Source organism: Mastacembelus armatus, chromosome 8, assembly GCF_900324485.2.
Source record: "Mastacembelus armatus chromosome 8, fMasArm1.2, whole genome shotgun sequence".
NCBI lineage: Eukaryota > Metazoa > Chordata > Actinopteri > Synbranchiformes > Mastacembelidae > Mastacembelus > Mastacembelus armatus.
The window spans coordinates 3,029,849-3,045,408 of NC_046640.1; the positions used below are offsets into that span (position 1 = coordinate 3,029,849).

Below are 15,560 nucleotides of genomic sequence, written 5' to 3' on the forward strand. Positions count from 1 at the left end.
TGTTGAACGAATTTGTCAATGTAGTAGATCTGGGGAACTAAGGTGTCCAAGAGTGCTTTTGCTTTGAATAAAACCAAGTATGTAACTTAAAGTGTTACTATCAAGGGGGGCATATGGGTCTGGCAACCCGGCAGCGTTGTCTCCGTCTCTCATAGCAAATCTCAAGGTTCAAGGCACTCAAGGTTCCTAAGAGCACAGTGGCCTCCATAATCCTCAAATGGAAAAAGTTTGGGACGACCAGAACTCTTCCTAGACCTGGCCGTCCAGCCAAACTGAGCAATTGTGGGAGAAGAGCCTTGGTGAGAGAGGTAAAGAAGAACCCAAAGATCACTGTGGCTGAGCTCCAGAGATGCAGTAGGGAGATGGGAGAAAGTTCCACAAAGTCAACTATCACTGCAGCCCTCCACCAGTCGGGGCGTTATGGCAGAGTGGCCCGACGGAAGCCTCTCCTCAGTGCAAGACACATGAAAGCCCGCATAGAGTTTGCCAAAAAACACATGAAGGACTCCCAGACCATGAGAAATAAGATTCTCTGGCCTGATGGGACCAAGATTGAACTTTTTGGCGTTAATTCTAAGCGGTATGTGTGGAGAAAACCAGGCACTGCTCATCACCTGCCCAATACAATCCCTACAGTGAAACATGGTGGTGGGAGCATCATGTTGTGGGGGTGTTTTTCAGCTGCAGGGACAGGACGACTGGTTGCAATTGAAGGAAAGATGAATGTGGCCAAGTACAGAGATATCCTGGAAGAAAACCTCTTCCAGAGTGCTCAGGACCTCAGACTGGGCCGAAGGTTCACCTTTCAACAGGACAACGACCCTAAGCACACAGCTAAAATAACAAAGGAGTGGCTTCGGAACAACTCTGTGACCGTTCTTGACTGGCCCAGCCAGAGCCCTGACCTAAACCCAATTGAGCATCTCTGGAGAGACCTGAAAATGGCTGTCCACCAACATTCACCATCCAGCCTGACAGAACTGGAGAGGATCTGCAAGGAAGAATGGCAGAGGATTCCCAAATCCAGGTGTGAAAAACTTGTTTCATCATTCCCAAGAAGACTCATGGCTGTACTAGCTCAAAAGGGTGCTTCTACTCAATACTGAGCACAGGGTCTGAATACTTATGACCATGTGATATTTCAGTTTTTCTTTTTTAATAAATTTGCAAAAAATTCTACATTTCTGTTTTTTTCTGTCAAGATGGGGTGCTGAGTGTACATTAATGAGAAATAAAAGGAACTTTTTTGATTTTGGCAAATGGCTGCAATGACACAAAGAGTGAAAAATTTAAAGGGGTCTGAATACTTTCCGTACCCACTGTATTTGAAATTTTATTTTCTCTTCAAAACCCCAACCAATTGAAAGTGGAATAACTACAATTAGAATCTTGAATACCTAAATACCTTGGCAAAATGTCTGAACCTAAGACTGAACCTGACTCCTCTCTGGCAGACAACATAACACCTGGCTAGCATAGCTAGCCTGCTAGAGGACCACAAAGCTAGCATCTCAGCCGACTTTAAAACAACATGTGCTGCTTTGGAATTGAGACTTGACAAAATACAAACAACTGTGACAGAACTCAGTCAGTGAATGGACTCACTAGAATCCAATGCCAAACTGCAAGACCAGTGAATTCAAACACTGGAGTAAAAGTGTGTAGCACCAAGCTAATAGCGAAGACTGTCGATCTTGAAAGCCACATCCGTAGAAGCAACATAAGAATAATCAGCCTCCCAGAAGCAATCGTAGTACCCAGACCTACAGACTTCTTTGCTGAACTCCTGGCTGAAGTACTTGGAGATCAGACACTTCAGTCTCCCCTGGAATTGGAAAAACCTGCGCTTCTTTTCCTGGCCAGTCTACAGATTACTCTGGAGAACGGGCCGAAGAAGAGATTCTCATATCCCGAGGAAGCCACCACCTTCGCAGCCAACTATAAACAAGCCCAGAGGCCTGCGACACAAAGAATCAATAAGCACTTGAAGGCCCAGGCCTGTTGTTTGCTACTACAATGCTATTCTGAGCTAGCTGTCATGCTTTTGCAGCTTGGCTTGATAGTCTGTGTCACTCATTGACACTCAGTCACCGTAAACAAAATTCAACATTCTAGTTGGACAATCTTTACAATAGGCCCTATTTCAAACATCACTTCAATTATAGCGTGCCAGTGCTGGTACAGTCTCTAAGCCAAACAAGGGTCAAGCTTATACAAGTTCAGAAGTTGGTGCTGAATACTGCACCTCACTAAGTTTTAATTGAGAGCTGATTGAAAATAGTATGATTTTCATTTTATATTGTCTTATTTAAGTTAAACAGCTTACACATGGTTAAAAATTAGTGTTACGATGATAGAGGGACTGATTCTGCAGTTCAAATATCTAAACCTGAACAATTATCATCTTTGGTATTCAGACCATTCTTGAGTGGTCATATTACACAACACTCATAAGAAATGTGTTCAGGGTTCACATTCACTAGAATGGGGGTTCTAACTGGGATAAACAAGCTGCCAAGAGCCAAGACAGATGAGGAAGAGGAGAGATGATACAGAAAGGGAATTATGAACATTTGGTTTTCATAAATACAACTGGAGTGGGGAAGGGGGGGTACCTCTTTACTTGATTACGTTAAAACTAAGGAGACCATGGATTGACCAAACTTTCCATTCTCAAGCTAATATAAAAACAAGGGGCATGGCTATACTAATCTGGAAAAATGTACATTTCACTCCATATAAGACATTGACAGATTTAAACAGTCGCTACATTATTGTCACTGGTACATTATACGACAAGTCTGTAATACTGGTATCTGTCTATGCTCCCAACTGGGATGACCATAACTTCATGAGCTTATTGGCATCCATTCCAAAATTAGATTGCATCTACTGATAATGGGAGGGAACATGAACTGTGTAGGTCTAACCCATGATTCACTCCACTTATGAAAATGTCTTAGAATCTCTTCATTTATGGATCAATATGGATTTGTTGACCCCTTGAGATTTTCATGTCGCTCCTTAAAATAATACACTTTTCTCATGTACACCGTTCATGGCATAGATTATTTCCTGTTAGATAAAAAACTTATTCAAGCAATTGTCTCATCACAGTACTTACCCATTACAGTGGCAGATCACACCACAGTAATTTTAGACCTTCACTTTAGTATGAAGTCAAAGGAATTCAGATACTGGAGGCTAAATCTTTTACTACTTGCAGATGCCAGTTTTTCTAAGCACATTTCTGAATTGATTATTTTTTTCTGTGACTAATTAAAACAATAAAACTTCCCTGTCTATATGAAATACCCTCGACGCTTACATAAGGGGTAGGATTATCTCACATCTCACACAAATTAACTGTGAAGATCTTGTTAAAGGAAGCTATTGCAGACTTAGATAACTCAGTCTCCTCCGTGAATACACCCGATTTGTATAAAGAAAGAATAAGACTCCAAACAGAACTTGATCTCCTCACTACTTAGGCAGAACAATTTTTTCTTCATTCTCAAGGATTGGTATATGAACATGTTTAGAAAGCTGGATGCCTTTTAATCCATCATCTGAAGGCAAGAGGAGCATTGAACCAAATCATTCAAATAACAGACGAAACAGGCTCCATAACCTCTAACCCAGACAAAATAAATAGTACCTTTAAATAGTTTTTCTCGCATCTATGTACCACCAAAACCATTGGTGGTGATGAAAATCACAAATAACTTTTTCGAAAGATTGGAGGTTTCACCTGGAAACAACTTCAGGCTAGACCGAGTCTCAAAAATTAAAGAAGCAATGCAGTCAATGAATAATAGCAAATCCCCTGGCCCTGACAGATACCCTGTTGAGTTCTCAGATCAGTTAGCTTTATTTTACTCAAAATGTTCAATCACTCATACAAACAGGGCACCCTACCACCCACACCCATGCAGTGTTGCCAACTTAGCGACTTTGTCGCTATATTTAGCGAGTATTCTGGTGTTGCTGGAGACTTTGGGAGACTCTGATTTGTCTGTACTGCACCGTTCTTACACTTCTCAACTTGCCGCATCAGCTACATCCGCCGGCCCCTCCCCCGTCCCAAAGCACTCACAGGCGGCCCAGTCCTCTCGCAGCAGTCCCTCCCAGCTGCAGTCACAGCAGATGTTCACGCCTCAGGGTCCCAACTGCAAATGATTCGCAAATTAAACTTGGACCTCATTATTGAAGTAGTTACAAATTCAGAAGTAGCCCAACCTCAATTACTTTCTTTCTCATTTGTTTTTGAATTTCTTTGGCTCTCAGCATGATGTCTAGCTTTTGAGGATCTTTTGGTCTACGTCACTTTGTCAGGTGGGTCCTATTTAAGTGATTTCTTGATTGCGAACATGTGTGGCAGTAATCAGGCCTGGGTGTGGCTAGAGGAATTGAACTCAGGTGTGATAAACCACAGTTATGTTGTGTTTTTAACAGGGGGGCAAACACTTTTTCATACAGGGCCATGTAGTTTGGGATTTTGTTTTCCCTTAATAATAAAAACCTTCATTTAAAAACTGCATGATGTGTTTACTTGTGTTATCTTTGACTAATATTTAAATTTGTTTAATGATCTGAAACATTAAAGTGTGACAAACATGCAAAAAATAAGAAATCAGGAAGGGGGCCAACACTTTCACACCACTGTATACTATTGCGCTTTACAGCACAATGAACTTCAAAGCTACCAATGTGTAAACCTGATTTGCTCACAACTTCTGATATACCTTAATGGGGCTACACACATAGTTTTTCTGTTGATTGTATTCTAAAGAAGCTGAAAACAGTTTTGAAATAAATGTTGTGCTTTGCAAATCATATGTTTGCTCTGTATTTATGAATACAATTGCATCAGTCAATTTTGACCTTGCTGACCTGGCTATCCTGGCTAATGGTTGAGATATACCAGTCAGTGGTTATCCAAACTAACTAATTATTTCTGCTTATTTTATTCAAAAATATAGTATAATTGTAATAGAGGTTTATTGTTCATAAATTAAACATAATAAAAAGAAAAAGAGATGTGAAAGAAGTTTAAAATTGTGGTAGTGGTAATTGGAATGCTTTTCTAAAAATATGTAACACAATTCAGTTCAATTCAATTTATTTGTATAGCACCAAATCACAATACAAATCATCTCAAGGCACTTTACAAAAATAGACACTGCAGGTTGGTGGGGCCAGTAACTGCACATCAGCGATATACAGCTCCAGGATCAGGGACACCTGCAGAAGGTACAGAGAGAGAACAGAGAGAGAGGGAGAGAGCACAAACTAGGGGAGAGAGAGAGCACAAGGTTAGTGACATTCAATGGTGGAATATACATGAGGGGGGAGGAGAGGAAGAGAGGGGTAGGGAAGGGAGTGTTAGAGTTAAGGTAGGGGAGCTCAGTGCACTGATGGTCCTTGGGCAATCTAGGCCTATAGCAGCATAACTAATGGATGGTTCAGGGTTACCTGAAGCCAGCCCTGACTATACACTTTGTCAAAGAGGAAGGTTTTAAGTCTAGCCTACAGAGAGTGTATGCCTCCTGAACCCAGACTGGGAGCTGGTTCCACAGGAGAGGAGCTTGATAGCTAAAGGCTCTGCCTCCCATTCTATTTTTGGAAACTCTGGGAACCACAAGTAGACCTGCACTCTGAGAGCAAAGTGCTCTATTGGGATAATATGGTACTATGAGGTCTTTAAGGCATGAAGGAGCTTGATCATGAAGGGATTTGTATGTGAGAAGATGGATTTTAAATTCTGTTCTGGATTTTACAGGGAGCCAATGAAGAGAAGCTAATAGGAGAAATATGATCTCTCTTGCTAGTTCCTGTCAGGACTCTGGTTGCAGCATTCTGGATTAACTGGAGGCTTTTTATGGAGATACTGGAACATCCAGATAGTAATGAGTTACAGTAATCTACCCTTGAACTAACAAATATATGGACTAGTTTTTCTGCATCATTTTGAGACAGGATGTTCCTAATTTTGGCAATGTTGTGTAGGTGAAAGAAGGCAGTTCTAGAGATTTGTTTTATGTGTGAGTAAAAGGACATGTCCTGGTCAAAAATAACTCCAGGGTTTTTCACAGTAGTGCTGGAGGCCAGGGATATGCCATCTAAAGTAGCTATAATTTTAGAAAAGGAAGGAAGCATGTACAGGGTGAACAGAATCAGTCCTAGCACAGAGCCTTGTGGAACTCCATACCTAACTTTTGTGCATGTGGAAGGTTCATCATGGACATGAATGAACTGGAATCTGTCCGATAAATAGGATTGGAACCATTTTAATGCTGTTCCTCTGATAGCAGTCATATGCTCCAGTCTCTGTAATAAGATGTTGTGGTCAATAGTATTGAATGCAGCACTAAGGTCTAGGAGGACAGGGGTATTCAACTAAAATTTAAAGAGGTCCAGTTAGAGAAAATTTCTTGAAGCAAAGGTCCGGAAGATCATAATGTCTTACTAGTTAGTGTGATATGTATTTAAGTTGCCTAGTAGTTTTATCAACATCTGCATGTAATCAATACCTGACTGTCAAATCAAATGAATTCAGTACAATTCAAAAACTTTCTGACAATATTTATTGTCATGTAACATACAACTGAACATATCTGTATGGCTGTAGATATGTATAATGTTCTCTCATTAACTAAGTTCTCTCTCTTTCTCCGTCTCACTTTACAGTTTCTCTCCCTTTGTTTTCTACATGTATCGCTCTATTTCTTTTTCTTTGTACTGTCTTTTCATGCAGTGTTGCCAACTCGTCCGTAAGAAAAGTAGCGATTGGGTGTCCTAAAAGTCGCTAGAAGTCACTGAATGACGTCATCGCGTAATTTGCATAATGTCCATGGCACATGCTGTAATTGTGATGGACGCTTTTGCCAACTTCAGAAATGGAAAGTAAGAGACAATTGTGATTCTTTATAAGAAATAAGGGACAGAATAAGGGACACTCAAAATATTTGTAATGTGTCATATAATGTAGCATGACGGCCTGCTGGCATCCTCAGCCCTGGTTCCAGTTGTCCGAGGCACTGCTTATGTCCCTGTTGTCAATGTTGGGGACAATGATGTGCTGCTCTACCCCCGTACCCTGATGGGTACCTTGGATGACATTAGCGTGGTGAGTCTCCCAGCTGACGTAATAGAGGTTCTGCCAGTTACTGCAAGTATCTCCTCTCAGACTGCTGCCTCAGCTGCAGATCCTTTTGCAGCACTTGACTTATCTCCTCTATCTGGCGAGGAACAGGATAAGGTGCGGACATTATTGAGGAAATATGCCACTGTATTTGCTGCGCATGATCGGGATTTGGGGTGTACCAACCAGATCACTCAAGACATCCCCCTATTGGATGATGCTCCAGTCCGACAGCGGTACCGCCGTATTCCCCCATCGGAATACAAGCTGGTAAAAGAGCATATTAATCAGCTCTTGGGGGCACAGATCATTAGGGAGAGCTCCAGCCCTGTGTGTCACCCATTGTCCTGGTCCGGAAGGAGGACGGTGGCATCCGACTTTGTGTTGATAACCTCCAACTTAACCTTAGGACCCAGAAGGATGCTTTTACAATTCCCCTCGATGCATTGACAGGTGCCCGCTGGTTCTCTACTATGAACTTGGCCAGTGGGTATAACCAGGTTCCTGTCGAGGAGGGCGACAGGCACAAAACAGCACTTTGTACAGTTTGAGTGGAATCGCATGCATTTTGGGCTCTGCAATGCTCCTGGCACTTTCCAGCGCCTGATGCAACGCATCTTTGGTGACCAACAGTGCCAGTCTCTCCTCCTTTACCTGGACGAAATCGTTATCTTTTCATTCACAGTTCAGCAGCATCTGGAGAGATTGGATGGGGTGTTAGGGCAGTTGCAGAAGGAAGGGCTTAAGGCAAAGTTGAGCAATTGCTGTTTCTTTCAACAGGAAGTACACTACTTCAGTCATGTGATATCTGACCAGGGAGTGGCCACTGATGCCGGCAAGATTGAGGTAGTAGCTAATTGGCCTATACCAGCTATGGCTTCAGAGTTGCACTCCTTTTTAGGTTTTGCAAGCTACTACCGATGTTTTGTCGAAGGGTTCGCTAAGTTGGCAGCTCTTTCACACCGCAGAGTAGTGGAGCTTACTAGGAAGCGGTCAGGGAAAAAGGTGGGCCAGAGTACAGTCGGGGATTGGACAGAGGAGTGTCAGCAGAGCTTTGAGGCTCTTAAAGCCAAGCTCACGACTGCCCCTGTGCTTGCCTATGCTGACTTCTCCCTCCCCTTTATCCTGGTGATTGATGCAAGCCATGCCGGGTTGGGTGCAGTGCTTTCTCAGGAGCAGAAAGGCAAGTTGAGACCTATTGCGTATGCCAGTCGTGGTTTGCGACCGACGGAGCGTAATATGTCGAACTACAGCTCAATGAAGTTAGAGCTATTGGCCCTGAAATAGGCCATGACTGAGAAGTTTAGAGAGTATCTGTTGGGCCACAAGAGTGTGGTCTATACAGATAATAATCCTGTCATCTGCCCGGGTCTTGCTGAATACCATCTTCAGATCAAGATACTCCATTGGTACCCCTGACAAGTCTGGAAATTCCTCCTGAATCTCTCCAACTCTGTCTGTGAGAACAGCGAGGCACAAAGCAGAGGTAAGTAAGACAGTTCAGACCACCCCAAAATCCTCCTAATACCAGAGGAAGTTATGGCGAGTGTATCATTCTAAACAAAATGTTTTCAGAGTTATTACCTATAGTCATTTGCAATGTACATGTTCTCTTGGAGCAAGCATGAATAATGATTATCCAAAGCTTTAACCCTCAGGGATCGACTAACGCACCAGCATCTTCTCCTGGAAACGCCGAAAAGAACTTAAATTACTCTGTCAGTTTTGATCGTACAGATAGGAGCAATATAACATTCCAATCTGCAAAGGGTCTAGTTTTATTTGTATGCATTCATAATAACAAAACGCTGTGCTTAACATAGCAGGATTAAAAGTTGTGCATAGTCTTGTTATGAGTCCCCTTTTGGGACTTCCTGCCGGGGACCTTTATGCTGAAACGGATTCCTGTTTTCCCCCTGCATCGGTCCCCGGCAGCTTTACATTGGTCACTGATTGTTCGCACCTGTGTCCAATTACTGTTTCTCTGCCGGCTATATGTACTGCCAGTATTCCTTTGTTCAGTGCAGAAACATTAACCTAAGTTGACTTGTGTTAACCTGTTCAGCCCGTTAATCCTGATTAACTCGCGTAACTTGTGTTAACCCATGTGTAGATGGTAGCTGATTATGTTTTCTGTTCATTTCCTGATCCCTGGCGTTTCCAGGTAAATTATTAAATCTTCTGTCCTGCATTTGGGTCCTCTCACTCCTTCCTACTTCCAGCACCTCAACACGTAACAAGTCTACTATGTGAGATAGTGAGATATGGTTGTGAAAGTAATGTAGTCATGCAGGATAAATGTCTAGCTGGTGACATATATGCTATCTTGTTTTGCAACAACAGGACAGAGACTGCATGTGGAACCTTTAATGTCAGGGTGGACCAACACAATGCTTGCTGAAGCCTGGACTGCCATGGAGGCTGCAATAACAGCTTGGATGGCATTGCTCTTGCTATTAGATCCAACTGAGTAGAATAATAAGTAATAGGCCTGCTTTTGTCCCCATAAGACTGAGTCAGCACTGAAGTCATGTGACCATTTTTACAATCACAGTTTGCTTAAAAGGTTTTTCATAGTTAGGCAGTCCTAAAACAGAGGTGCTGGTCAGGGTCTTTTTAAGCTCATTAAAGGCTTTTTCTGCAATTTCAGTCATTGTATTTTATCATAAGTTGCCATAGGTGTGTCATAAATCAGTTTCAACAATGGACTAGACAACTCTGAATAGTTTGGGATCCATGCTCTGCAGAAGTTTGTCATACCTAAGAAAGACATCATCTGTCTTTTGTGGTTTTGGTGCTTTAAGTATAGCTTCCTTTCTGTGTGAGTCTAGAGCTCTTCCTTGTTGTGAAAGGTTGTAACCTAGATATTTAACTTCCGTTTTCCACAGCTGCAGTTTGTTCTTACTCACTTTGTGTCCCTGTTCTAGAAACTTAAACAGAGCTATGTTTTCTGTTTTACATCGCTCTTGTGTTTCAGAGCATATCAAAATATCATCTACATACAAAAGTATTTGACTCCCTGAAGGAGGTGAAAACTTAGCTAAGTTAGCAGACCTTACTTGGGAAAAGATGGTAGGAGACTCACAATAACCCTGTGGGAGCCATGTCCAAGTCCATTTTTTGCCCAAAAACTCAAATGCAAACCAAAATTGGCATTGTTTGCCAACTTGCCACATCAGTGACCATAAACCACTTTGAAATGGGCTTGTCGTCATTCAGCAGGGTGTGTGGGTCTGGTACCAGTGGAGCCCTAGGTATCATTGTTCAATTTAGAGTTTGTAGGTCCTGTACCATCCTCTAGCCCATAGGTCACTAACAGGCGGGCCGCGGTCCGGGTGCGGACCCAGAGGCCGCCCCATACGGACCAGGACCTACAGCCAAAACAGAAGATTGTGATTTAAAACCTAATGGGGCGCTTCTATTTCCACCGGCGCAGCTTTTTTACGGTAGTGGAAACGCACAGACCAATTGCATGCGAGTTGAGCCATCCCACGTGATACCACTCAGCCAATCAAGTCTGTGCATCCCAGGCGGTAAACATTACAACTCTACAGTGTAAACAAAGCTAGAGGCAAGTTACACATGAAAAGACGGTTACAAAGAAAAACAAAGATAGTGATACATGTAGAAAACAAAGGGAGAGAAACAGGCGAGTGAGACGGAGAAAGAGAGAGAACTTAGTTAATGAGAGAACATTATACATATCTACAGCCATACAGATATGTTCAGTTGTATGTTACATGACAATAAATATTGTCAGAAAGTTTTTGAATTTTCCTGAATTCATTTGATTTGACAGTCAGGTATTGATTACATGCAGCTGTTGATAAAACTACTAGGCTACTTAAATACATATCACACTAACTAGTTAGACATTATGATCTTCCGGACCTTTGCTTCAAGAAATTTTCTCCAACTGGACCTCTTTAAATTTTAGTTGAATACCCCTGCTCTAGCCAGTGGATGGGGCAGCCTTTATAACAGGAAACAATGGTGTGTTACAAGGTGAATCTGGAAACTCTCTGGTAATGCCCGCTTTTAACAATGAACAAGCTCGTCCATTTTGTTGCAAAGTGAGCGCACGTTAGAGGGGAATATCCTAAGGAGCGCGGTGCATAATCCGCGCCGGCGGAGACGCAGAAGAACACCAGAGCGTTTCCCTCTTCTGCGGGGCCTCGCTTTATGTGCCTCCTCTCCCTCTCTGTCTACTCTCTGCCTCCTTTAAGCATTCTTGTGCTTCAAATAGCCCTTCTTTTCTCTGATCCTTCTGATTTCCCTTAGTTTTATGTCTTATGTCTGTTTATGTCCTCTACAAAGTTTCTGCAGTCATCAGTTTAATTTCCCTGAAAAACCATATTTATTTTCCAAATTTTTTTGTTTTTAGGATCATCTGATGATGCAATTGTGTGTCACCAGTGACTAGTTCTTCTAGTCAGGCATTTTGTATTCTTATTTCCCGTTTTATTTCTTTATTTAATAACTTATTGGTTTATAATCACTATTATTTATTTATTTGTATCTTATCATATAGCTATCATCTCTTTATTATTATGTAATTCTTTGGTTTCCTTTGTTTTTCCTCTCCACTGTCACCATGTGCTTGCTCATAAGGGATTCATTGGGTTTTTTTGTTTTTTGTAAAGTGCCTTGAGATAATTGTATTGTGATTTGGTGCTATACAAAGAAATTGAATTAAATTGAACTGAGTTTGGTACCTATGCTCTTGGCCGTTATGCTCAAAAGCAGTTTCGACGCTGCACCGGGGTTCTTTTTTGTTTCGGGTCTCCCACAGACCGTGTTGTTATTTTATTTTGGGTCTCCGACAGACCGGTTACGGTTTCATTAGAGTTTCTGATTCTGAGAGTCCTATTGGTTTTACCTGAATATATTTACGTCAGTGATTCAGATCGTCAGGCCACACAATTCTACAGTTTTGTTTGAAAGCAGTAACTCAGTCAGCGTTGCATGGTCTTGGTGTGAGCTAATGTTTCTCCTCCACTCAGTCTTTCATGGCCTTAATTTGAACCAGAGACTCTTTTGGGACTCCACTCAGGTTTACGGTCTTATTTGAATCAGAAACTCCCTGAGACTCCGTTCAGGCAAAAACCTCTAATTTCACTGTTTTGTTTTAAGTCCCTACTCAGTTCACTCATAAGATTTCTCTTACCTTACCAGAATCCGTCTCCGGACTTTCTTTCTAAAAATTCAATCACATCACTACTCTTCCTCTCAGCAGATTACCGGCCTCTCAGTTCACCAAACTGTTCCCTTAAGACAGCGGGGCAGAGGTCTTTAAATCAGGAGTCTCATACTCCCCTGTGCACGGTATCGGATGTAAGCCTGGAAGAAAGAGAAGATATTGCGATCCCGGACAAGCCCCCAAGTTTGTTAGGTAAATTCTTTTAACAAATAGACTCAGAGGACAAACTCCGGCAGGTTATATGGAAATTTTACTTGCAAAGAATGACAGTCATACAAGCACATTGATACAGCATGACAGTCACTGGCTGATAGCAGCCCAGCACATCAATTTTAATGGTATGATACAAATAATGTCATGTGAACAGAAAGGGGAGGCAATTTCCCATCTGGGTTTTGATACTAAGAGTTCTTATCAAAAAAGTCAAGGTGAGAGCAAACTTCTCACTAAAAGCAAAAGTTATGTTTCAACAATAGGCCTTTTCAGACTACAGTAAGGTGGATTAGGTCACAGGAGCGTAAGACATTTTCAATTTCTCAGTCCCACCTTGTTCCGCCTGTCTGAGCCAGCAGGAATGCAGCAACCAGGGGGGAGATTCCGAAGGAACTGAGAGGAAGCTTGGAGAACTTGGACCACGTTTGATCACATTTCGTCCTTCCCTCACTCGTGGACAAGATCCCAAGATACTGAAACTCCTCCACGTGAGGCAGGATCTCTCCCCTGACCTTGAGATCGCAAGCCACATTTTTCCAGATGAGAAGCATGGCCTCGGACTTGGAGATGCTGATTCTCATCCCAGTCTCACTGTCCCCATGATATTAAAGATTTGGGACCCATACAATTGTCCAACTCCTCATTCTTAATGCAAGCTGCAAGGGCACCCTTTAAAAATGCATATGTTAAAGCAATTGCACATAGGTAACTATATTTTTTATAGTTATTGTGACATTATTTTAAAATATATTGTGACACATAGTTACATGTAATATTTAAATATATTCAGCGTTAAAAAAAATTATATTTCAATATATTACATTTCTGTATGGGTCATTATACAGTTTTAGTTTTGTTTTCCTTTTTTCCGTTATTATTTTTCAGTGCGAAAGTTTAAAGTCATCGTTCTCGCTCCACATAGGAGCGTGCATTTAAATAAAGATTAAAAAGAGAGAATAAGCTCCTCCTCTTGTGGAGAGCAGGCCTGGCTGCTACGGACTGGAAACCGGAGACAGACTCCATGCAAATATCATCCTCTGTTGCTGGGGTCTAGGCGCCGATCCTGCTGCTATTTCTGGATCTTCAGTAAGTGTTCCTTTTATCATGGACACACAGCTCGTAGTCAAACGGCTCTGCAGCGAGAGCCGCTTAGATCAGCCCGCTGTCATATCGCATTCACTCACACACTTTTCTTTTGTGCTGTTAAACCGTCAAAGCATCGGGATGCGCAGCAGTCTGCAGCGTCCATGTCAGAAAAACAGTAGACGAAGCATCTGTCTCAGCTAACGTAACATAGTGAAAGTGTGTAGCGTGTAAGCCAGCCTGCTAGATCCAGTGGGAACCAGATTTGTCAGAAGACGACTAGTCACACTTGACGGCATCCAGCTAAACAAGTGTCTGTGCAGTGTCTTTTTCATATGAATTTAGACTCACTGCTTTTTGTTGCTACAAGAGCAAAGGAGCAGAATGAACGAGGAGTCCTTGCTTTTCGCTATACATGCTTTCAAACCAGTAAACGTTACTCCAGCATATTTCAGATTTACTTTAAGATAAGTTTTAAAGGTGATTTAAGGACTTAACATTCAGCATAGGGACAGAAATGCAGCAGGACACATGCATACAAAAATACTTGTTTATACGTTGTCAGTAAATGATAAACGGATTTAGATTTTTTTGCACTGGCTTTATATCATTTTCCAAACATTGTCCCAAAGGCCTGAATGGGGAAACGTATTTACCCAAATTAAGAATGGCTTCCTTTAAAGCTAACACCTGAATAGAACAATAATCTTTTCAATTTTAGATGAGTCACTAAAACTGCTGCACACTATACACTAGTGTTAATTTTACACTGCTATTATGCACAACAGCAAAACTGAATGACTATGGGTATTTCAAAGCAAATAAGAGGTGAGAAAGTAGCCTACTTTTAATAATAATAATAATAATAATACATTTTATTTCATGGCGCCTTTCAAAGTCTCAAGGTCACCTTACAGATAGAAAAGGAAGCATACAGCATGATATACATAGAGTGCATTAAAACAACAGTAACAAGAATACATAAACGGCGGGAGAGAATGTAAAGGCAAAAGCGTGGATTATCTAGGAAGTGGGCGAAGTACAGTACAAGTAAATTGAAATACAGAAACCCAGATGACAGAACAACAAATATGAAACAGTATGAGACAATATGAAATAGGCAGAGGGTGGTAGGACATCACGGGCTGCTTTGAGAAGTTAAGAGAGTTAGGTGGAAAACGCTATACGGAACAGATACGTTTTGAGTGATGATTTAAAAGTTGATAAGTCCGGAGACGACCGGATGCGATGAGGGAGAATGTTCCAAAGGCGGGGCGCAGTGTGGCTGAAGGATCTAGCGCCCATGGTGGCCAGGCGCGCTGTAGGGGTGCAGAGGAGAGTGGAACTGGAGGAGCGGAGAGGACGAGGCGGAGAATAGATATGAAGTAGTTCAGTGATGTATGGTGGGGCAATAGAGTGGAGGGCTTTGTAGGTGAGAAGGAGGATTTTATAGTTTATACGGAAGGACACAGGGAGCCAGTGAAGTTGTTTAAGGACAGGGGTGATATGATGTGAGGATGGAGTTCTGGTGATGATTCGGGCAGCAGAGTTCTGGACAAGTTGAAGTTTGCGAAGTGATTTGAGAGGTAGACCAGTGAGGAGTGAGTTACAGTAATCCAAACGAGAGGTGACAAAGGCGTTAATGAGTATTGCCGTGCTATCGGTGGTGAGTGAGGAACGGATGCGGTTTATGTTACGGAGATGGGAGTAGGCCGACCGGGTAGTGGTATTGATATGCTGAGTGAAGGAGAGAGTACCGTCTAGGATGACACCCAGGCTTTTAACTTGGGGGGAGGGGGGGACAGTATTGTTGTCAATTTGAATGGAGAAGGTGCTGGTTTTAGAAAGGGTGGATCTGGTGCCCACGAGGAGAATTTCAGTTTTGTCAGGGTTGAGTTTCAAAAAGTTATGGGTGAACCA

The 15,560-nt window shown here is 42.1% G+C and overlaps 1 protein-coding gene across 1 annotated transcript in view; it reads left to right on the forward strand.

Annotated features, from left to right (window-relative positions):
* Positions 1-13,546: 13,546 nt before the first annotated feature.
* abat (4-aminobutyrate aminotransferase) overlaps positions 13,547-15,560 on the forward strand; it is a 63,510-nt gene continuing 61,496 nt past the window's right edge. Inside the window, exon 1 of the mRNA XM_026324619.2 lies at positions 13,547-13,643. The gene's annotated coding sequence lies outside the window, so the exon portion shown is untranslated. The remainder of the gene's footprint in view (positions 13,644-15,560) is intronic.